The sequence below is a fragment of the Rhinolophus sinicus genome, chromosome 1 (genome assembly GCF_057876585.1).
Source record: "Rhinolophus sinicus isolate RSI-liver-muscle chromosome 1, RSI-T2T, whole genome shotgun sequence".
NCBI lineage: Eukaryota > Metazoa > Chordata > Mammalia > Chiroptera > Rhinolophidae > Rhinolophus > Rhinolophus sinicus.
Genome location: NC_142501.1, coordinates 206,748,828 through 206,772,783, shown reverse-complemented (window position 1 = coordinate 206,772,783; position 23,956 = coordinate 206,748,828). Strand labels below are relative to the sequence as shown.

At 40.7% G+C, this 23,956-nt stretch overlaps 1 long non-coding RNA gene across 1 annotated transcript; it reads left to right on the top strand.

Annotated features, from left to right (window-relative positions):
- The first annotated feature begins 19,111 nt into the window (after nt 1-19,111).
- On the top strand, nt 19,112-22,779 carry LOC141568230 (uncharacterized). The gene is made up of 3 exons (XR_012491302.2): nt 19,112-19,436; nt 19,721-19,822; nt 21,169-22,779. It is a non-coding gene; the product is annotated as an uncharacterized LOC141568230 (long non-coding RNA).
- Nucleotides 22,780-23,956: the final 1,177 nt, after the last annotated feature.

Here is a 23,956-nt window from a genome sequence, read left to right as displayed (position 1 = left end):
CACACAGCTCCTGAGTGGCAGAGTCGCTCCTGAAGTACAGTTTGTCCAGTCCTGAAGCTGGCTCCTTGCCCTCCCTACCACACTGCCTCCACCCACCCAGCCCCCCGTTGGGGCTTTGAGCAGAGAAATCCACAGCCGTCCTGCTGATGCTCCAACAGCCCAGGGTGCCGAGTACTGGGAGGGCCTGTGGCAGAGGTGCAGGACTATGCCCCGGGCCGGGCCTCTGAAATAACTTGCTCAATCCTCCCTCCTCAGCTCTGCAGATTCTTCAGTCTGTCAAGATACACCGTGCACCCATCCCATATAAAAACTATCAAATGATCTGGTGACCCAAGCAGACAAAGCCAGGGAAAGGGGCAAGAGGGAAAAGCAAATGGTTACATGAACACAGTGCCAGATTAGACGTAAGGCCTTTGGGGACACACCATGACCGTCTTTGCTTGGCGTAGGGACCAGTGTGGCCATCTGGGGAGGATCTAGCCTTGGTCTCAGAGAACACCTGGCCTCACTTAAGCCTGCTGCTGCTGCTGTTGTGTGTGTGGCGGGGGGTAGGGGGACAAGGCCATTCTCCCCTCTGAGCCTCAGTTTCCTCCCTACAAATAGGGAAAATAATGCTCATCTCACAGGATTGTAATATGAACCAGAGAAGAAGAACTTGCACAATGCTTGACACCCAGTAGGTGTTTGATAAATGGTGGGCATTATTTTTGCCCCCTGCCATGAGCAAGGGAGAGGTCATTTGAAACGATAGAGGTATGATGAGTTATTTGCTGTCCCGAGCAGAGGGATGTCTTCAGACAGATGGCAGCACCTTCCTGGGGCACAGCATCTCTCCCTGACATCTGCACCCCACCTGACAGGGTACCACACCACAACCCAGGCAGGTGATGCCGTTGCCATGGTGATGGAGTTCCATGCCCAGTCCAGCTTGGTCATCCAGGACACACAGGACGCAGGTCAACACCTCTTTGTTTGGAATGGAAGTGAGGCAGCAGTTGATGAGGAGGCACAAATAATCAACAGTATCAGGGCTGTCACCACTCTCGGTACTTCTGGAAGCAACTCACTTGACCTCAGTGACCTTGGTTTCTTCACCTGTGAAAGGGAAACACTAAACCCTGACTCAGAGGGTTTTTGGAAGATTGAATTCGGTTGCCTGTGAAATCACCAAGGCTGGAACCCGATGCGTAGGAGGTCCTTATTGAAAGCTAGTTATTTTCTTTCTTTCCTGTTACTTTGAATGCGATCAGAAAGAAGGAGGAGGAGGAGGAGGAAGAGAATGAGAAAGATAAGGGAGAGGAGGGAAAGAGGAAAAGGATGAGGAAGGGGAAGAGAAACAGTAACTACGACAGCAGCAAAAGCAATGGCATCCGGGTCCCTGGCTGGGGGTGCTGTTGTTCAGGCCATTTGCAAGCGCAGTTCACAATCTCTGCTGTATGGATTCCCACGCTGCTGTAACAAAATAGCACAAAGGTGGTGGCTTAAAACCACACAAATGTATTATCTTGTGGTTCTGGAGGTCAGAAGTCTAAAATGTATCAGGGCAGTGTTCCTTCTGTAGGAGAATCCATGCCCTTGACCCTCTATCTGTTAGATGTCACCCTCATTACCTGGTTTATAATCCCATATACCAGCCCACAGCATCACTCCAGCTGCTCTTTCCTTTGTCATATCTTTCTCTGCCTTGACTCTCTCACCTCATTTTATCACTTATAAATGTCCTCACAAACACACTGGGTCCACCTGTATAATCCAGGATTATCTCCCATCCTGAAATCCTTAACTTAATCACATTTGCAAATTTTCTGTGGCCGTTTAAGGTAATAGGTTCACAGGTTTGGGGATTAGGATATGTGTATATGATGAGGGGTTATTATTCTTCTTACCACATCCTCACAGGCTACAAGGTGGGTATTATCATTGTTCTCATTTTAAAGACACACACACACACACACACACACACACACACACACACACACACACGAGGTCTGACAATTAAGTTCGTGAATTTGTTGCAATAATGTTGTTAACCTCTTTGATATTAGAGGGATTATTCATTGTGAATTTGCACCAACTGGACAAACCAAGTTTATTATTTGGAAGTACAGAAAAGGCTGAGTGAAAAGTTAGATGAAAACGACCTGAACTTTTGCCAACAATTTATGACTCTTGCATCACGACAATACACCAGCTCACAGGGCACTGCCTGTGAGGGAGTTTTTAGCCAGGAAACAAATAACTGTATTGGAACACCCTCCCTACTCACCTGATCTGGCCCCCAGTGACTTCTTTCTTTACCTGAAGATAAAGGAAATATTGAAAGGAAGACATTTTGATGACATTTAGGACGTCAAGCATTGTCCTGGCTCTGATGGCCATTCCAGAAAAAGAGTGGGGTCTAGGTGCTGGCATCAGTGCATAGCTTCCCAAGGAGAGTACTTTGAAGGTTACTGTAGTGATATTCAGATATCTAGCACCTTTTCTAGGATGAGTTCGTGAACTTAATTGTTACATATAAAATTATATATATATGTATGTATGTATACATATATATACATATATATAATAAAACTATTACTCAGAAAAATTAAGAAATGCTCCCAAGCTCACATATTTGTAAGTAATAGAGCAACTATTCAAACCACACTCTGTTTGACTCTGCAGTGTATGTTCCTTCCTTAAATATACATTAAGATACTCAGTAAATATTTCCTCTAAATCCAGGAGGGCTGTATGAGTAAACTTTGAGATTCACCCTCTGTTAGACATTCTTTGGTTCTTCTCTGGTTCAGGGAGAAAAGTAAAGGCTCAGTTCCAGCCAGTGTCAACCACTGTTTCTTTTCTCTGGCTATAAACTAAAGGGGGGGTGGAGTGAAAGAGTCCTGGGCCATCTGCAGAATGGAAGAGGATGATGGGGAGCGAGTATTTTCTAAGCGAGAACTTGGAAAAATGCAAAACAAGCTTTACTCCTATATATACGACCTTGGAATAATAAATACAAAATCTGCTTAAGATCCCCCATTGGGCTCCTCTCCTGGCAGCCCAACCATCAAAATCAATGAAAATCATGTTAGCATTTTGCTAACTGAACCAAACAGGAGGTAACTGGTTTTGAGAAATCCTGTAATGAAGTAATTAGTTACTCCATCAGTAAATGGAAATAATAATCATAGATTGTCAAAGCTAAAAATAAACCTTCTGATTATAGATAGGGGACCTGCAGCCCAGAAGAGTCTGACACCTGACACAGCTGTTAGGACAGACCTGGAAAAGATACCCAGGTGTCCTGGCCTCTGGTCTAGGATTCTTTCCAGATGACCACCAATTTCTGGAAGTTTGAACACGACTAGGCAGTTTCCCTATAAACTGAAGTATCAGGGACAAAACGACTCATTGCATACACAGGACAGCCTTTGCTCCACGTGAGGGATAGACTGCTGAAATCGTCTGTGTGCAGCTAGGCAAGGGACAGTCTTTGGGTAACATGTCCCCATTTACACACCATCTGATGAGCTCACCAGCTCACTCAGCCCTCAAGGACCATTTTTCACTTTTACTTTTCAATTATAAAAATAATAGATCATGACTAAAGATCATTTGGAACATTCTTTAAAGAAATAAAAATAAAAATAAATAATCTATCACGAGTTCCACATCTTAATTGCTATTAATATTATGGAGCATTTCCTTCTAAAGTTTTTTTTCCCCTGTCTACTCAACAATTCTTTGCAAAAACCAACCTCCTCATTTATATAACAATAATACAATACCACTGTGGTCCAAAGGGCCTCCCCTTGCTCCCCCTGGCTCTAAGTAAGTACAGAGAGCGCAAGTGGTCTTTGCCTGGGTCACTGTGATTTGTTCCAGGATTGGCACACGGACAAAGACAGCCTTAGAAGACATCTCTGGGACTTCTGCTAACGTTATTGGGAACTGCGCCCTTATTGGGAAGCATGAGGTCTCTGCATCATGTTGGCCATGGACTCTTGCTTTCCCATAGGGGAAAGTCTTCCTGAAAATAAATCCCAGTTGAAACAAACAGAGCTTGGAGAGAGAGAGAGAGAGAGAGAGAGAGAGAGAGAGAGAGAGAGAGAGAGAGAGAGAGAGAGAGAGAGAGAACAGAAAGGAAGGAGAGGCCAGGGGAGGAAGAGAGAGAATCTTGAGACATCATTGCATGTTGATGCCCCAGCCTCAATTTGTTTAAAACTAGCTCTGGCCAGATTTCCTAATTTTTATGAACCAATAAATCGTTTTGGTTAAGTCAGTTTGAGCATCTATCACATGCAACTGAAAGAAAGCTGAATGATACCAGAATTGGTGTCTATTAGGTTGGTGCAAAAGTAATCGTGGTGTTTGCAATTATTTTTTAACCTTTTAAACCACAATTACTTTTGCTCCAACCTAATAGTTGGTGTGTGCAAGTGGCAGGTGCTGAAACATGACATTGGCTAGTTGAGGTGGGGTATGAAGCAGTGACATGGTGACAGTCCCCAGCTCCAAAGCAGAGGGTGAAAATCCTTGTGTTAATATGGACTTTATGTTGTCACTTCATGCTATACATACAATTCTGTGCTTTTTTCACTTAGCACAATTACAGTGATGATGACAGTAGTTCATAATTATTGAATATTGAGTGTTGTGTGCTATGCATTTTCCAGGCATTCTCTCATTTTATCACTTAGGTAAGTGCTGTTATTTATAATCAGCGCTTGCAGGCTTAAAAAGTCAAGAAACACGCTTAAGTTCAAACAGCTCAAAAGGATTCAGACCCTATTGTTCTCATCCATAACAAGAATTTTAAACTACTATTTATTTACTTATTTATTTTCATAATTCTTTCTATGGATTACTTATTCCTTGTAAGCGTTTTAACCAGCAGCATACTATTCTATTGAGGAAAGGTAACAAACAGTTATTTCCTCTTTTGGGAAGGGATATAAATGAAGACATAATAAGACATGGGTAAAGGCTGCTGAAACAAGGTTCGGATCTTGGTTACAAAAATGTGAACTATAATTTAAAAAATAGTGATGGGGATGTAAAGTACAGTATAGGGAATATAGTCAATAATATTGCAATAACAGTATATAGTGTCAGATGGGTAATAGACTAATTAGGGTGATCACTTTGTGATATATATATATGTCACTATGCTGTTTTATACACCTAAAACTAATAAAACAACAATGACAAAATGTTGATGTCCTCAGGGTAAGTATGTGGGCTAAAAATCTTCCCATGGCATTTATCCCCATCCTCCTCCCCACTGGGCCCTGGTAACTTGCACCAGTTGTCCCCCTCCTCGCTCCCATTGGCCCTGCACTGATAACAAAATGGGCTGTAATAGCTGAAAGAGTCTTTCACAGCTGAAGGAAAGGAAGGGAGGCTTCTCACTTGACAAAGATATGTAGACACCGGCTCTGCATGACTGGGGCTACAGCAGTGAACTGAAAAATGAGAAATTCTTGTCTTCATAAAGTTTACATTCTGCTTGGCTCAATCAATCAATCAATCAATCAATCAATGAATCAACCAATCAATCAATCAATCAATCAATTGGACACGCAATGTGAAAGATGTTGATAAGTGCTTAAGAGAAAAACAAAATAGGGGAAGGGAATAGGGAGGTGGGAAAAGCTGCACCTGAACAGTCACCAGGGGAAGCCGTCACCGTGGAGGTGACACTTGAGCAAAGATGAAGGTTGTGAGGATGTATAAGAACATTCGAGAAATGTGCTAAAGCAAATGCAGAGGCTCTGAGACAGGAGGATGTGTTTGAGAAAGAACTGGAGTCCCGTGTGGCATGAGTAGCGCAAGAGAGGAGGCCAGAATAAGGAGATAACGGCAGAGAAGGATGGGGGATCAGGAGCAGACATTGGGGCACCGCATGCAGGGGAGGACTTGGCTGTTTGCTCTGCATGAGAGGAAAGGCCATTTGAGCAGAGGAGTGGAATATCTGCCCTAGAGTTTAGTCAGATCCCTCTAGTCTACTTGTGAGTAATAAACTATAAAGTGACAAACTGGAAGCAAGGAAAGGAGGAGACATGACAGTGGCCTGTACAAGAGTGATAAATATGCTTGTGCTGAGAAGTGAACAGCTCCTGGCTGAGCTGCATATAGAGCAGAAAGGACTAGCTGATGGGTCAGGTGTGGGGAGAAAGAACCAAGGAGGCAAGGATAGATCCTGAGGTACAAATACCCCACAAAAAGCATCTCTGTTTGCACCTGGATGATTGGAAAGTCAAAGCAGGCCATGACCACGGCCTCTTTCTTCCCTGGGAACAGCAGTAGGGTGGCTGCAGATGGGCCACGCTACTCCTCTGCTACAGTCACCTGATGAAAAGCAAGGTGATGTAAAGAATATCCCTAGTTACCGGCTTTCCCAGTTACTGGCAATGCATAATGGGTAATATTGGAGCATTGTAGGGTTATTGGTCTTTAAAAAATGTGCCTTCTCAGAATGTTCCAGGTAAGTTCTACTTTTCTGCTAGTCCATTTCTAAATCACCTTTTGCCAATTATTTCTGTTCTGTGTCATTTGTGGTAGTGAACAGTGGGAATAACCTAAATGTCAAGGAATTATTTATAGGACTGAAATAAATTGTGGAAGATAACAAAAGAGTAAAATATTAATATTGAATTTAATATTAAAATCTTATTTTATAGTGAAATAACAGAGAGAAATATCTGTGAAGAGCTTAGGTGCATACAATGTTTTTAATAGCTGTCGAAGTGGGAGAGATTATGAATGTTGTCTTTGATTTTTCTTTAATGAGTTTCTGTTACTTTTTTACTAAGAAAAAGTTTTTAAAAAGTAATAAAAGATGCAATAATAAAAGTATTAAAATAATTCTTTTGCAGCTTATTGGGGCATTCCAACTAGTCTCTTGCTATTGGATACTAAGATTCACTCACTTTATTATTCTTAATGAATAGAGAATCAATCGCTGGCTGAAAATCATTTAGAAGTGAAGAATAAATAGAGTAGAGAAATACTAAAAATTCTGAAAAAAGACCAAATTATCAAGAATGCATTAATATTTTTAACGTGCTCCACAGGACATGAAAATTACCAATACTACACTTGGAAAAATGAGAGACTGGGATTTTAATTTTAACCAAATCCTCATTTTGACCAAACTGTAGTGATTCTCAGTTTTTTGACCAAATAGCCATAATTTACACAAAAAGCAAACAGGAAGGCATCTTTGGCCTCAGGGAGAAGACAACAGGTGCTGAGGTCAGACTCCTGGGTTTTAACCCTGACACAACTGGTCATTACCCTTCTGACCCTGGGAAATGTACGCTAAATACATACGTGTATCAGTTTCTTGACCTGAACAGTGCAGATGATAAAATTTTCTCTCTTATGAGACTGTTCTTATAAGAAAAATGCACCTAAGTCACTTAATCATGATGTTTGTCATAAGGTAAGCGGTCAATAAATGGTTACTGTTATTATCCATTCAGATTATTCTAGATCATCTTGAATTCTCATTTGTCACTCTTCCAGCCTTCAACCTGGGTGGTTGTTGCTGCCTGCTGAGATACTGGGTCCCTACGGGGGACTTTCTTATATGGTCAGCACAGCTTCTCATGTGGTTGGTGTGTTCTACGGGGAAAAAACAGAGCTGGAGCCAGGAAATGCTTATTTACTCAACACCCAGTGAAGCATTCTGCAATGTCCCCAGTGAGGCTCTGCAGCCTCCTTGCACAAAGAACTTTGTATATGGGATTGCTATGCATACCGCATATAGCACATTGCATTGCAAATGGTTGTCATGTTTCGCCATTTAGTCTGTATCCCCAGATAGATTGAAAGTGTGTGAAACAGGAACTATAGCTTATGTATGTAGTGTCCTTAGTGTCTAGACAGTCCTTCATACAGAGATATTTATTAAATGATGGATGAATGGGTAAATGGATATATAAATAAAAATATATAAGATCAGACTTTCTCAGGTATATATATTCTGGCTTTTTTATATATAAAACAAAAAGCAAGTCATAGAATAGAGTAAAAATAATCACATTAATACCTTCCCACTTCTATAAATGGGACAGATTTAGCTTTCTCTGAGCAGTTACCAATAGTAATAAAAAGGCATAGAATTAATTTCCCAATTCTCTGATATAACACATCAGTTAATATTATGTTCACTAGAGGAGAATGGAGCCTATTTAAAATTCTAAAACTGTATTAACTATTTTTTTTATGTGACGAGCGCTTTAATATGAAGGAAGACAGAGGACAAAGAAAGAAGGAAAGCTGAGTAAATTCTTAGGAAGGAAACGTTGATGGTTTCAGACGCACTTATTACAGAGGCTTACTTTAGAATCTGTATCTTTTCTCTTGTGCATGTACATTTCATAAGGTTCAACTTAACTTATTTTCAATCCACCATTTTCAATTGATGAGCCCTCCACGTCCTTCCCTTTTCTAGGCAGATTACCTCACCTCCTATTTTATGAAGACAAATAAGGGCCTTCCACCACCTCGGCTCACAGGGTGGCCTCCTGCCCAAACCCCTTGGCCCTGGGGCTTCAATAAAATTTCCCTTTCGTTGAAAAAAAAAAAAAAAAGCAACAAAAACAAGCTAACAATAAAATCCTGGAAATGAATCCTCATTGCTGCATATTCTTCGTCCTTTCTGTTACAGTGGTATTAGTGTCTCTTCTCCATCTAAAGTTTAATCTCATTTCCTTTACTTTCTTAGGGGCTTAGCTCTTCAATTGTCCTTCCCTTTCTCTAATATATTTTGCAGCCTCCTCTTCTACTTATTCCTCTCCATCAAGAAGCAAACATTCTCACGTTTGCCCAGTTGAAACAAAAGGTGTCCATTTTTCCACCTCCTTTCTTGCTACCACTCTTTCTACACATATCCTATCTCTTTGCATCCCAAGTCTTAAAATAGCTGTCTACTTTTAATGTCTCCTATTCATTACCCTGTCCCAATACGTCATACATGACATCATATAAGTGCAGTTTGAAATTAATACAAGATCTGACAATTAAGTTGCAAACTTGTTGCAACGATGTTGCTCACCTTTTTTTGACATCAGAGGGATTATTCATCATGAATTTGTACCAACTGGACACACAGGTAACCAAGTTTACTATTTGGAAGTGCTGAAAAGGCTGCATGAATGAGTTAGATGACCTGAACTTTTCACCAATAATTCATGGCTCTTGCATCACGGCAATGCACCAGCTCACACGGCACTGTCTGTGAGGCAGTTTTTAGCCAGTAAACAAATAACTGTATTGGGACACCCTCCCTACTCACCTGATCTGGCCCCCAGAGACTTCTTTGCCCAAAGATAAAGTAAATATTGAAAGGAAGACATTTGGATGACATTCAGGACATCAAGGGTAATACGACAACAGCTCTGATGGCCATTCCAGAAAAAGAGTTCCAAAATTGCTTTGAAGGGTGGACTAGGCACTGGCGTCAGTGCATAGCTTCCCAAGGGGAGTACTTCGAAGGTGACCATAGTGATATTCAGTAGCGAGGTATGTAGCACTTTTTCTAGGATGAGTTCACGAACATAATTGTCTGACCTCGTAGATATTTTTGGCCTCATTTTACTGATCGTTAAGCAATTTATGTACAGAAATCTATGTACCTATCTACATACAGCTATATCTCCAGCCTAAGTTCTCCCCAGTGGGGCACGCCCCTAAAATGGTTTCACTCCCTTCTTCTCCAGTGAAGTGGCCTCAGTCGAGGTCACGGCCACACCAGTCCCTCAGAAGCCCACCTGCTTCCATGGTTCTCCCTCTACTTGTCTATACTGCAAACAAGATTACAAATTTGTAACGTCTCCACCACTTGCATCATCTAAGGACTTTCAATTACTCATTAGAGTAATACACTCAGTGAGTCCAGGCCTCATTTCTCTTAAAAGGCCTATAAGTTTTGTCCCCAGCCTATCTCTCCAGCCTTCTCCCAGCATCATAGTCCAGTGATAATAGGCTTCTTTCAGGGCCTCAAAACACTAAACTCTCACCAATCTCTAAATCTCACATGTGCTGCTACTTTTGCCTGAAACACTATCTCCCATCATCTCTCTTGGACAGGTTCTTATTAATCTTTAAGTCTAAGTCAATATCACCTTCTTTCAGGAATCTTCCCTGAACCTCTAGGCTATTTTCAGTGCTATTTATTATATGCTTCCAAAGCACACCATTCTTACTCTAAAATACTACTTATCACACTTTCCTGAAAGTCTATATTTAATCATTTGTTTCTGCAGCTAGGCTGTAAGCTCAAAGAGAAAATGGTCTTGTTTACTGTTATAACTCTGAAAGCTATTGGAGGAACCCAAAATTGTAGATTGGAGAAAAGCGTAAAATGAATGAACGAATGCTGGACACCCATCAACTGCTTAGACGGTTAGTGCGAATGAGCGGAGTTCAGGGGCTCTTGGCCAGGATGGTAGCAATTTTAATTAGATTTCCATTTAGTATTGAACATGAGTCAGACTCTCTAACATCTTTGCTAGATATTGTTGAGTATTAACAATTCCCATTTTCACCATGGAATTTGCAATAGGCATTACACACACAGACACGCACACACACACACACACACACACACACTCACACCTATATTGACATATTCCTCTTTTCTTCAAAAGGGCCCATCTCACTCTGTCTACTTGACCTTTGCACCCTTATTTCCCAGCACTCCCTATTTTTTTTTAACAAACTACTTAATTTCCTGACCATTTCATACCCTTCCATCTATCAGCAACTTTGCATCTTTCCATCAGCTTTTCTCCCTGGAAAAACTTCCTGCTACTAAATTTTTATCAAATTTCCTCTTCTTAGCTTCCAGACTTAATACAACTAAAACTTCCCCATTTCTCTAGAGAGCTCATAGAAATGGAAGACCTTTTTTTTTCTCTCTCATTTTATATCTCCCAGTATAGTACAGTGTTCAGTAAAGGAGAGAATCTCAGAAAAATGAACAAATAAAGTAAACAAAAGAAAGAAAGAATAAATGGATACATGGAAAGATAGATGGGTAGGTGAAATAACGGATGAATGGAATGAATGAATGAAGTAAATGGATCTATCCCTTGGAAATCCCTCTGAATTATGCTGGGACACATACGCCTGGCCTCATCTCATTGGTTAGTAAACTAAATATCAAAGATGTTATTACATGTACAAGTAACTCAGCAACAAGGATTACAATTGGAGGAAGAAGTCACTCTCCTAAGTTCACGTAAGGCATCTGTGTTCCACATTGAGATGTACAGCTTCTGCGTGACAATATCAGCAGTGCATACCGCTGGGTAAACGAAAACTTCTCTCCTGTAAAATCTCATATAGCCTCAGATTTCTCCCAAAGACAGTGCTCTGGAAACTTTATCTAATGGGAGTTTTCCATGAATAGACATCTAGTTCTCATAGATCACCTCCCTACTATGTCAGAATTTGGACTTGACAGCCTCTAAGTTCATTCCACATTGAAGATTCTGTGATTTATTACAGACCCTGAAAAGCACAATGGGGGAAATGAGTCTCAGAGAGGAATCAGTCAGAGTCCAATCAGGAAAACTAAAGCCACCCTAGGTATTTCAGCAGAATAAATTTAGTACTAGGACTTAGTTAAATTAATGCTAGAGGTGAAACAGCAAACAGGTAACATGGAAGTTAAACAGACAGCAACTGTCAGCAGCTGCTGCCATCGTCAGGGGTACGGACACTGTCCATTGCTGCTAGGGCAGTTGAGACCCATTGCTGGGACCACACAAAAGGAATGACAAGCAAATAGAAAAAGCCAACCCTTCTCTCCTGTTCTGCCTTCAAGTCCTGCTGTAGCATCATTTACTGGTGGATTCTAACTGCTGGCAAAGCAGAAATATAGGTTACAGATTCCCAGTTTTCACATTACAAGGAAGAGTACAGAAGGATGGATTTGACGTTGAGATGTTACGAGATGATCACTTAGTATGAGGTAAATACAGTAATCCTGTTTTCTAAAAGCTGAGATGCTTGTTGCTGTTAGGGGAGAACAAAATATTCTTTAATAACAGCGAGATCCTGCAGAAGAGCAGCTGAATAAGCAAAGTGCAAGTGGAACATATGGAAAGAAAAATTAATTTTTATCCTTGGAATGGCTTTAGTAGCATGGAAAAAGAGACCCAAGTGGAAGATACCAAACTTTGGAAAATTAAAATGCTCATATGCCCTAAGCTATCTGTATGCAAAAAAAAAGCAATCTATATAGAAGAGAGTAGAGCAGACTCTGGTTTCTTTCCCCAGTGAGGCAAAGCAGGCTTAAATGAGTAGGAAGACATAGAGAATATTGGTTGAGAGCCAGGTCCCTGGAGCCAGGAAAACAAAGGGTTAAACACTGTTTCTTGCTACCTCTGTGCTTTACACACTTACCTCCCTGGTCTGTGTTTCCTAATCATTAAAATTGAGACACAAGACTACCTTCTTCCTACTGCAAATCAAATAGGATAATTTTGAGGAGTAAACAAAATATGCTCTTAAAGTGATTCATAAACACACTTGGCACATAGTATGCATCAAATGCCATTATCAGTACATCTGCCTCATCCCCTCTGACCTTCTCTTGGCCTTGCCATATTTTCTTCAAAAATTAAAAAAAAAAAAAAAAAAAAAAAAAATTGATAGGTTAGGACTCCTTTGTGGAAGAAACTGTATCAAGGAAATTTCTAGAACTAAGGAGGTTATTAAGTTCATTCTTATTCTCTGCCTACCTATGGAAGAGCCCCAACTCTCCCCCAACCTCTGTTATTAGACAGGATTACTCCAAATTCCTCTGACTAACTCTGAACTGTCTTTTATATCCAAGGCCCACGGAATCCCCATCTCTGCCCCACGCTGGTCCAACATTTTCAGTCATGCCTTGCTCTCTTTGAATGACTTTTTCCCGCCCCCAAATCAAGTTCATATTAAATTACATTAATTAACCAAGTAACACATGAGTTAAACATAGATTAGAACAAAACAAAATAGGATTCTCCTTCATTATTCCAAGCTGATCTTCAGTTGAGAAAGATGCTCCTGTGAACATTTCAATGTTTTCTCCACTGATTAGCATTATGAATCTTCATTTTCTTTACTTGAATTAGAATTACTCTATTTTTTTCATAAGGGGTTTGGAGATAGGGGAAATAAAAAATTTGTACTTTTTTTGGCATTTGTATCAATGATAAAAGAAAAATTACATTCTGTTGGTAAAATAAAAAATAAAAATATATAATGAAAAGCTCTGTGAAACCAAAACCTACAACACAATCTGATCAGGGGAAAAAAAAAAAAAAAAAAAAAAAAAAAAAAAATATATATATATATATATATATATATATATATATATATATATATATATATATACATATATTTGAGTAGGACTGAAGCCAAACAAAATAAAACATGCATTTGGCCCATCTGTCATTGGTCCATAGGACACAGTGTAGGGTTTACTCAAATTCAATTTGTTGACACAATGACAAAATGAGCAATACTAATTTAACTTTGTCTCCAAATTCAAGTAAGCATTTGCCATATTGGATATTCCCACAAATTGCATTACTATTCTCCCTTATTTTAAGTAATTACCCACAAGGGTCCACCTTCTGAGGGTAAACATTTCTATCATGGGCTGTTGCAATTGGTTTAATGGGAGGTGCTTAAAATGTTTTCTGTTTTCTTAGCATTCTAATGACTCTTCTAACATAGACTCAGATTTGAATAACCACAGCTGAAGCTATAAATGGGAAGTGTAAATTATGTCTCCAGATGTGGGGAGTGTTTCCCATCATCCAACAACATTCTCCTGCCTCCTAATCTAAAAAATAATAATAATAAGATGGTTTGTGGTTACAGAGCAAGTTTTTTTTTCATGCTTGGAAATCATGTGCACATGATATAATCATAATTTGTAAAAGATTTGCATTGGAAAAGAAAAGATGATGAGGTGATAATTGCTTTGGGATCAAATGTAAATGCCGTGGATTTTTCCAAGTTTAGGATTTTCTCAATTGTTTGTTTTTCTGCAAGTTATCTCAGTCCTGTATCTCAGTTCCCATTTGCAGATTGTTTTTCAGTTCATGATGCACTTTTATTGTATGATTCCATTATTGGGGGGGCATCACAACAATATGTGAGGAAGAAATTGCTATTATTTCTCTCTTACACTTGAGGATCCTGAGGCAATTTTTTGATCAAGGTCACCCAGCTAGCAAGAAGCAGAGCTGGAATTGAAGCTCAGGCTGGATTGGTGCCAAAACTAATGGCTTTTCTAGAAATCCTTCACCATTCCCTGCTCTCCATCTCCTTGTTAATCTCAGGAAATCTCCTGAGAGTATATCATGGAAAAGTTTTCTTAGTTTAATCCGTTGTAGACTTGAAAGATAGATGCTCTTTCTCATTACTCTCTACATCCTCCGAGCCTAGTGAAGGTCTGGCAACAGAGCATCCACCCGTTAGACACCTCAGACTGAGGGACCGAGTTCTCTAATTGACCTACACTCACTGGAAAGGGAAGCAGGAAACAAAGATGAAGACCGAATGTCTACTCCCTGAGCCCCAGTGGGGAAGGCAAAAGGGGAGAGGAGAGTAGGAAAGGAAGGAAGGGGAGGATGCAAGCAGAGAGCCCCAACATTCTCCAGAGGATCACTCACGACATACAATGACCACAAAACCCACCCACGTTTTGGTTGACCTCAGAGAGGCCTTTGCAGCACGAGGATGAAAAGAATAGGCCCAAATAAAATGCCATCAGGGGCAGAATGGCTGGTGCAGAATTTTCTTGGAATCAGCAGGAGCATCAGCTAGAGGCCGAAGAAACACAGGTTCTTAAAAATAACTTGTTCTGCTCTCACACTGCTCAATTTTACATCCTTAAAGATAGGGAGAGGCAAATTTATCAGTCTTAAAAACAATACTGACCAGCATTTATTGAGTTAATCATCTACTGAGTCCACACTCAGCCACATCATCTGCCTATTTGCCTCATCACAACAATCCTGTGAAACAGTCACTCTCATTTCCCCTTTTACAGACGAGTAGAGTACTGCTCAGAGAGGTCAGAAACTTGCCCAAAGTCACAAAGGAATGATTTTCTCAGTGCTTTCTCTTCTGTCAAACAGGAATGATAACAGCTCTCTACTGGAGTTGATATCAGGATGAGAGGAGAAAACATCTTGCAATGGAATCCAGCACACAACAAATAACAGCTCTTTGTTATTTCAACAGAGAAATAAATAGGGTTTGAATGCAGGCAGTTAAAGTCCCAGGTTTTACAGCCAAATACAAGGGTTCAAACCCTCTCTCTGACATCTTCATCCGTGTGGGTTATCTTGGCTCTGAGCGTCATCCTTTCCTTGTCTCAAGATGCTAATAACAGGAACAGAATATGTCTTGCAGAGCTGTTGTGAAAATTAAACGAGGTGACACATTTTGATAGAGGCTGTGGGCGTATAAGATCCAACTATGCCTAAAATATTAAGGGCCTCTAAATGTAGAGGGCCTCTGTGGTGTGGGTGGGCAGGAGCAGACTTTCTATAATAAGCCATGTAATTTCTTTTCATCATATTATTAAATTAAGTGACAATTTTTGCCAGATTGAATAATAGTAGCAAACATTCGGTTTAACAGCCATGATACAATATGCACATGCTTTTAAAAATCTCTCTAAGCCAGTTGGAATTCAGCCTGAGATGAATTCATAAACATGTATTTCATAACCTGCTTAGAGGGTTATTAAAGAACGGGGCTGGATTTGTCTCGCAATTACTCAATGAGTGAAAACAGAATACCTTCAGATTGAAGACTGCTCCCTTTCTGAGGCTGTCAAGGTTTGGGGGCTTCTTCCCCGGGGCCCAGACATCCTTGGAGAAGCTGATGACATGACAATGAACACAATAACAGAAGCCCCATCGACAAACCAAAAGGGAGTTTCTGTCTTGCCATGATCAGATCTCTCCTTGGCTACAACACTGAATGAGGGCTCTATTTACATAGTCTTTCCACACCCACCCTTGCATTGTTTTAATTCTCTCAACCCTAAAAGAGAAGAAAACTTCTTTTTCTATGAATCCATCCATTCTTTCAACAAATAAGTTGTTGAGTACCTACAATAAGCCAGAAAAAATAAGCACAGCGAAATCTAAAGTGTAGTCATTTGACCATTGTTAAACATGTGAGTTTTCTAACTCATGTCTCAGCTCTGTTGGGCTTTCCAGACGTGGCCTTTGGTACTATGGCACTTACTCATTTCTGTCTTAATGATGTAAGATGCAACTTCAAGGGAAGCGAGGTTCAGCAAGAATTAGCTCCAAAAGACAAATGATGCCTTATGGTTGAGGATTTTGCCTAAAACTGTAATCGTCATTGATGATATATAGAGATATGTTCCAACCCCAATACACAATACTGGAGGCACCTGGCCACTTACTGTCCAACAATATTCAGATTGACTAGTTGCTCGTGCTGAGATTTTTGTTTGTAACTGTATCAGTCTACTATGGACACCTGCTCTGAAGTGTGTTCTCCAAATATACTACATCCTTAAAAGGCTATTGGGACTGAACAACAACAAAAATCACACACCACGTATGTCAAGATCTTTACCATATTCTACTGTCAGTACTTAACCATCTGGCCATTCATTCATTGATTCCAGAAATGTTGATAGATAATGTCCTATTTGAGGGCACAGTCAGGATGGAATTGATTTCCACTAGACAAGAATATCTCTCAGTCACTTCCCCTTCTGTTGTATGCATCTGCCATGTCTCAGTCTTTGCTATAAGTTGCTTTGCATTTCTGTTGTAGCCTCCTAGTGAAAGCATTCTGCTGTTTTCTAGATCTTAGACAGAGATTGACATTTATTGCTACACTGACTAACTGAACAGGCATGAAGGAGAATAAGCACTTGAACAGCGACTCTTGAATCGCTGGTGAGGAAAGGTAGCCATGTAGATAAGTGACAAAGAGGATGGGCTCTGCAGCCACGCTATGTGGATATGAAACCTGGCTCTGCCACTCAAGAGCTGTGCATAATCCCAGGCGAGCTACTTCACCTCTCAGTTACCTACCTTATCTGCAAAACAAGAATAATAATAATAATAGTAATTAACATAGAACTATTGGAAGAATAACAAGAGCTAACATAAGTAAAAAGCGTAGAATGGCAACTGACATTTGGTAAGCACTCAATTCGTGTTAGCTATTGTTATTATAAAAATATTAAATATTTCTATCTAATATCTCTAGATCTCTTTGTATAGCATGTGAATTCACTTTTCCTAATACATGTGAAAGAACTATCTTAGAACACCTTCCATACCTGGTGCCGTTTGGGCAATTAATTTCAGAGTCATTATTATAAACATGGATTACTATTTTATGATAGGGATAAGAAAAAACAAATGTTGTTTTTAAAACTGAGATTTAAAACATGCACTGGTTTTCTTATCCTGACGTCTCTTCTCCTCATCATAGTTAGAATTTGTCGATTCTTTTGTAAGTTCCAGGCCCTATGCTCTCTTTTCACACTGGTTATTCTTTCCTGGCTCTCGAGCCACATTACCTGGGTTTGTATCCTGGTTCTTTCACATCCTGTCTATGAGAACTTAGAAAATGTACTGAACTCTGTGTCTCAGTATTTTCATCTGTCAAATGGGTAAAAAGGTCGGGCCCACCCCTTAGCGTTATTGGGCCAACATAACACTTTGCACATGTCAACTCCCAATAAAGTCTAGCTACTGTTATTACTCTGAGATCTCAGGACTATCTTGACCCTGTAGCTGTTTCCATTCAGACTTCTTGAATGTATGTCCTTTGAGCAGCAGAAGCAAAGACGCAGAACAAGGAATGTGCAGGGTAGATTGTGAAAACACGGAGTTCCATGAACTGCTCCAGCCATGAAAGCAGAAACTTGCTTCCAGATGTCAAGCACGCCTGCTCCTAGGCGTAACCTGAAAGCCAGCCCTCCCCAGTTCACTTGGCAACCAAGGCCAATAAGCCTCCTTAATTTGGAAAATTCCACTCACATTCCCGGCCTCTGGCTCTCCACATGTCCCCAGAGGCTTTCATGCCAGCCTTGAATCCTAAATGTTGAAAAGGAAGAAAGGAGGGAATGGAAAAAAAAAAAAAAAATAGGTAGAGGAAAGGTCGGAAATTTAAACTGAATTGTTTGGTAATGGAAAGTCCCTTTCAAATCTCTTTAATTCTTTATTTGGATTCCATTGAGTGTGTGCCAAGAGGGAAAAAGGAAAGGTTAAATCCTTCTATCAGATCTGGCAAAGGAGCTCCGTCAAGCAGCTGGAGAGACGGATTAGCTCCCCTGCAATGCAGAAGTGTTAATACACAGGGTGCCATCAGGCGGCCCAGAACCCTCCTGGCAGGCCCTGGCATCCTCGGGCCATGGGGCTGGGGGGGGGGGCTCCAGGAGGAAACCATCCCACAAAGAGATAGTTAGATCCCCAAGGACGTGCAAGATGGTCCCTCTGCCCAGGGGCGGAGCAAGGCCCTAGGTATAGTCACCTTTGGAGAACGTGATAAAACTTGGCTTCCTCCTCCCAGAAAAATACATATACAAGATTTCACCAAAAACCTAAGGGGACTCAAGAACCTCATGTATCCCACCCACAGAACTTGAACCCCTGAGTTTCAACTTCCCAAGCTTTTTTGCTAAAAGTCTTACTGTGTTTCACATGCTTCCTCCTGCCAGGCTTCCCTGGAATCAAAACATTTTTTTTCAACTAAAATCAGATCCAAAATTTGAAACGTGCTTGTCTGTGGCCTGATGTTTCTGTGTTTAATTCAATAAATCAGGCAAGTTTAGTGGGGCGGGGGGGGGGGGGGGAGGGGGAATGGTCCTTGGAATAAATCCGGGCTCTGCCCTCAGTTGCGGTAGTCCCAGGCTGGGTGATGCTGGGGAAGTCACCTAGCCTTTCAGAGTTTCACGATCTTAATAAGTAACTGGGGATTTATTAGTCACTTGGCATCCTCTTCAGGTTTTTGTCAGGTGACATTTCTTGTATGTCCAAGTGATTTTCCAGTGATAAAAAGGGCTATATAAATATGAAAGGTGAGCAGCTATGACATGGCAGGCACTGGAGATGCCGAGGTAAGAGGACACGAGTCCTTCCTTCCCCAACAGAGCTTACATGGAGTGAGAAAAAGGACCAAGAAATCAATAATCGCAGCCCACTACAGTGAAGTCTTCTGATAAATGCTGTGAGACCTCACAGGGGAAGACTTCATCCTTTCTGAGAGGATCAAGAAAGGCTTTCGAAGGGAGAGCAGTATTTGAGCTGAATCTCCAACGGCAGGAAGAGTAAAAAGAGGAATAGGACATTGCAGTCAAAGGAATCACCAAGTTCAAAATCAAAGAGGAAAGGCATGATGGTAATTGCTGAGTATCTCAGATCGTGTGGGCACAGGTACTTATCATGTTGCTCAGAGTCTTGGATGAAAACGGAAATACTTAAAGAACAGTTCGGGGCCCGAGGAGTGGGGCTGGGGAGGGAGAGATTTTTGAGCAAGTCCCTTCTTGGTGCGGCTCCTCACTGCCCTACAAAAAGGCAGAGGGTGGCTGCTGAGACAATTCTTTTCTCTGCTTGCACATCTCCCTGGGCCAACGCCCCAGCTTCCATGCCTCTAGTGAGGAGAAATGTGATAAACATTTATTTGTAATGTTTGTAACATACTTCCTTTTATGTTTCAGGTTCTTTCTTCTTCTTTTGAGATCTTCCCCCACATTTCAGATTAAGAGAAGTGCCTACTTTGTTAGCATCTTTGGGACCCTCTTCCTAAATGAGGAACGCAGGTATGCATCAAGAGACATGGCCTAGCTCTTTGGCCACAGGAAACTGGGTTGGTCTACTGCTTAAAGAACACCCTCTAAAGTGTGTACGTGAGTGTATGTCTATAAAAACACGTGGGGGTTGGGAAAGCCAAGGTAGTCAAGTACTTTTCCCATGAAGTTTTAAGCTCATGTGTGTTTTAAAGGAAATACAACCACATATCTCCGATGTCCCTGAGTTGCATACATCCAAGTGCTTCATAGTAATTTCTGCCATCCAAATCCTTAAAGCCTGGATTTTCAGTCTTAAGTCTTTCCCTTAGAAATTGGAAGCTGAAGGTTTTTTTCCAAGAGCAGAAAGAATGTGAACCACACAGGATAAAACTTCAGTTGTTTGTTTGATGCAAGACAAAATAAATCTCCTAAAATAAACCCTTCTTTCTAGTCCTCGTCTGCCCTTTCTCTGTGGCTTCCACACGCACCTTACTCACTGGCAGGGTGACCTCCCTCCGTCAGGGGCTGAGGACAGCTCCAGTCCATGCCCCTTTCCCTGGCATCATTATCTACCATGCCCACTTCCACTCTCCAACATACCCTGGTTTGAAAAAGAAATGATAGGGCACCCCACATAGGGCAGAGTTTTGACATGCCCATGCTAGCCTTCCTTCCCTTTGTTATAATCCAGACAGACATATAATGCAAGCCACATATGTGATTTAAAATGTTCTAGTAACCACATTAAAAATGGTAAAAAGAAACGGGCAAAAGCAATTTAAATAAATATTTTATATTCCTCTACCTATCCTGAGTCTCCACATTTTGCTTATGGCGTACGTCAAACAGGACTAGGCACATCTCAAGTGCTCAGTAGCCTCGTGTGGCAACTGCCTACTGTGCTGAAGCAGGCAGTTCCCTCCTAGGAGCAGACAATCACAGTCCCTTCCGAGTGGTAGCGGACAACTCTATAAAAACTTAATGCAACTAGGAAGATGCTACAGTGCCCACTATGGAAGTTTCAAGGCGATAACTAAAATTCATTGTCACCTTCATCTGTAACCCATTCTAATTTTCCTGGTATATGGTAATGCAGTTCTTAACTCATAATTTTAACTGAATGAGAAACCACGATTTTTTTTTTTCCATTAAGGAAGGAAGGAGTGGAAGGAGGGAGGGAAGAAGAGAGGGAGGCCACTCATTATCCATCCAGCTGGTCCCTTGTAACGGCACAAACTATTAGCCATTGACTCCACTGCACAGTACCCTGGGCGGCAAGGCGTTCTGACTGCCCCTCTGACTTTGCCACACAGACGGGAATTGTGTACTCCTTGCTTCAGTGGTTAAGTGCTACCACCTGGCTTTTGCTATTCCAGAAACCCATCATTCCATCTGAGACTGGAGAACCCGGTTCCATGGCAACATCTGCCATGGCCACGCATGGCCCACAGAGGACAGACACTGCCAAGCTTCTCAGAGGTCTCCTCTTTCCTAAAGCATTTCTTAGTAAGGGCCATGTTCTGAATTATATATTGGAAAATGTAGTCGCAATACTAAATTCTTTTAAACATGACATGTATTTCAAATATCAAATATGTATCAACTTCTCAACACAGAAGACATTGCTTCAGAATATAAATTTAGAAACTGAATTCTCCCAAACACTTCTATAACTTTAACCTGAGACATTCTCAGTCTTGCATACAGTGCTTAACAAGGGCTGGTCTCAAGGCCCTTGCTCATAACAAAATGCCACTTCCTGATCTACTCACCTGAGTCATCAGACTAATCTTGTGATTGTAATTTGCATCTGGGGACCTGTAAGATAATAAAATGCAGGAACAAGACAAACAAATAAAGAAACAAAAACTCATAGACACAGACAATAGTTTAGTGGTTACCAAAGGGTAAGGGGGGAGGGGATTGGCAGATGAGGGTAAAAAGGGATCAAATATATGGTGATGGAGAGAACTGACTCTGGGTTGTGAACACACAATGTGATATATAGATGATGTATTACAGAATTGTACACCTGAAACCTATGTGACTTTACTAACAATTGTCATCCAAATACACTTTAATTAATAAAAAAAAAAAGAAACAGAAAAAAAAGGATAATAAAAGCATTTTCCTGCTGACTGTCTAGACTTTTGAACTTGATGTGGCTCTGCATTCTTTTCATGTGCAGCCTGTATCTTATTGAAATTACAGCTGATTAAAGTTTGGATCTCCCTCACGGCTTTAACTGACAATTTGTTTACATCAAAGGCCGTTCAGTGACATCTGCCACTGAAAATGACAGACTTTCTCCACAACTGCCATATTTGATTAGTGGTAAATCCAATTCCCACTTATTGTCCTTTCCTCATCAAAGCAGGTTCCTATATTGTCATGTCCATCTATGTGTGCATGTGTACACACACACATTCTGTTATTAATTTCTTCTGTTCTTCTGTGAGTTCCTACATTATTGAAGTACAAATTTTATAGGAATTCTTTGCTCCTTCCTCTATTTTTTTTTTCCTTTTTAGCACTTACCACTGAGATTGACACATATTAAATACCCAATAAATAATGTTTTGACTAATTGATAGATTGGGCAAATTTCAATAAGGAACAAGACTTTTTAAAATCCCTTTAAAAGAACTCACAGCTGAACATTTAAACATCCAAGAGTGTCTTTGTAACTCTAGTTGTCTCTGCAATCCCCACTCAGCAGCCTCACATCATTTACTATCTGGAAAATTCTATAACATAAAGCTGATTCCGTTAGATGGATAATGGGACAAAAATTACAGTCACCATGAAAACTTTAACTTAGAATCCCCAGATTTGAGGATAATTAAAATCACAGCTTGAATGCTGCAGGAATAACTATTTGAATTTAATTTACAATGTGTACAATGAAGGGCTGATTACTTTTCCCCCAGCAGTTTGGACTTAGATATAATTTCCTTTTGTGAGTTAAATTTACTGAAGTGTCAATATTCTGCAACTCAAAGTACAAATTAATTTTATGTGTTTTTTCCCAATAAAAGAAACATTTAGCAAAATTATAAATGTTCTCCTGTTTTGCTTCTGTCAAGCATTTTGCATTTGAGTTTTATTTTGTGAGTGTGTGTCTGTGTGTGTGTGTGTGTGTGTGTGTGTCAGTGTCAGCAAACCCAGAGTGTTCCTACACTAAGTACCTTAATTATCAAGTGGATCCATCGTAATATTGGTTTTCCTGTTGGATTCCTCCTGTTTTTTTAACCTGAGAAGGCTTTCTAGCATAATCAAAAGAATATGGTATCTAGAGAATATATGATTTGGAATCCAGCTCTCTGTGGAACATTGGGTAAAGTATTTTAACATCTTTTAGTCTCTCCAAAATAATGATAATAATAATACGTATCAAATGTTTATTATGTACCAGGCTCTAAGTATGTTTCAAACTTTATCTCACTTCATAATTATTTTAAAAAACTTATCTTCCCATCTTGAAGATAAGGAAAATGAGCCTCATGGAGGCTGAGGATCATATAGCTAAGTAGAGAGCAAACGCTTGATCCCAATTCATTCAATAGAGTTCCAGTTCCACTGCTTTTAACCCTCTCATTGGCTGCTGTAACCTGGAAGTGGCACCGTTGTCAGGACCCGGACCGGGAAATCTGATGCAGGGATCATATACCTGATCAAAGCTCAGTGCTGTCAGTGAACCATTATGGTCTAGACCCCTAAATTAGTCCTCTTTCTGACTTGGGAGAGAATCATCACAAACCAGCATATTAGTACCTTTTCAGTGGTCCAAATTCACAGAATCCTGCAGAATAAACACAGGACAAGCCACGAGGAGCCATCTCCTTGCCAGGCTAAGTGTCCCAGCACAGCCCTGGAGGTAGAAGTCCTAGACCTCCTCAGCCATCTGGTTAACACTACATGAGGCTCACAGAGTCAAGTACCCCCAGTGGGCATCACAACCCAGCAGCATGACCAGATCTGGAGGCAAGAGACCCAAAGTTCCAGCAACCCTGATGCTCAGTCAGGGCAGAACAGGGACCACTCCTGCCCGGATCTGAGGGCAACACTGTTATCAGTTACATGTCGAGCTCCGTGAAGGAGGTTGATCTGAGAGTAAAGAAAAGTGATGGAAAGATCGTCTTGGCAGCATTCACATCCCCAGAG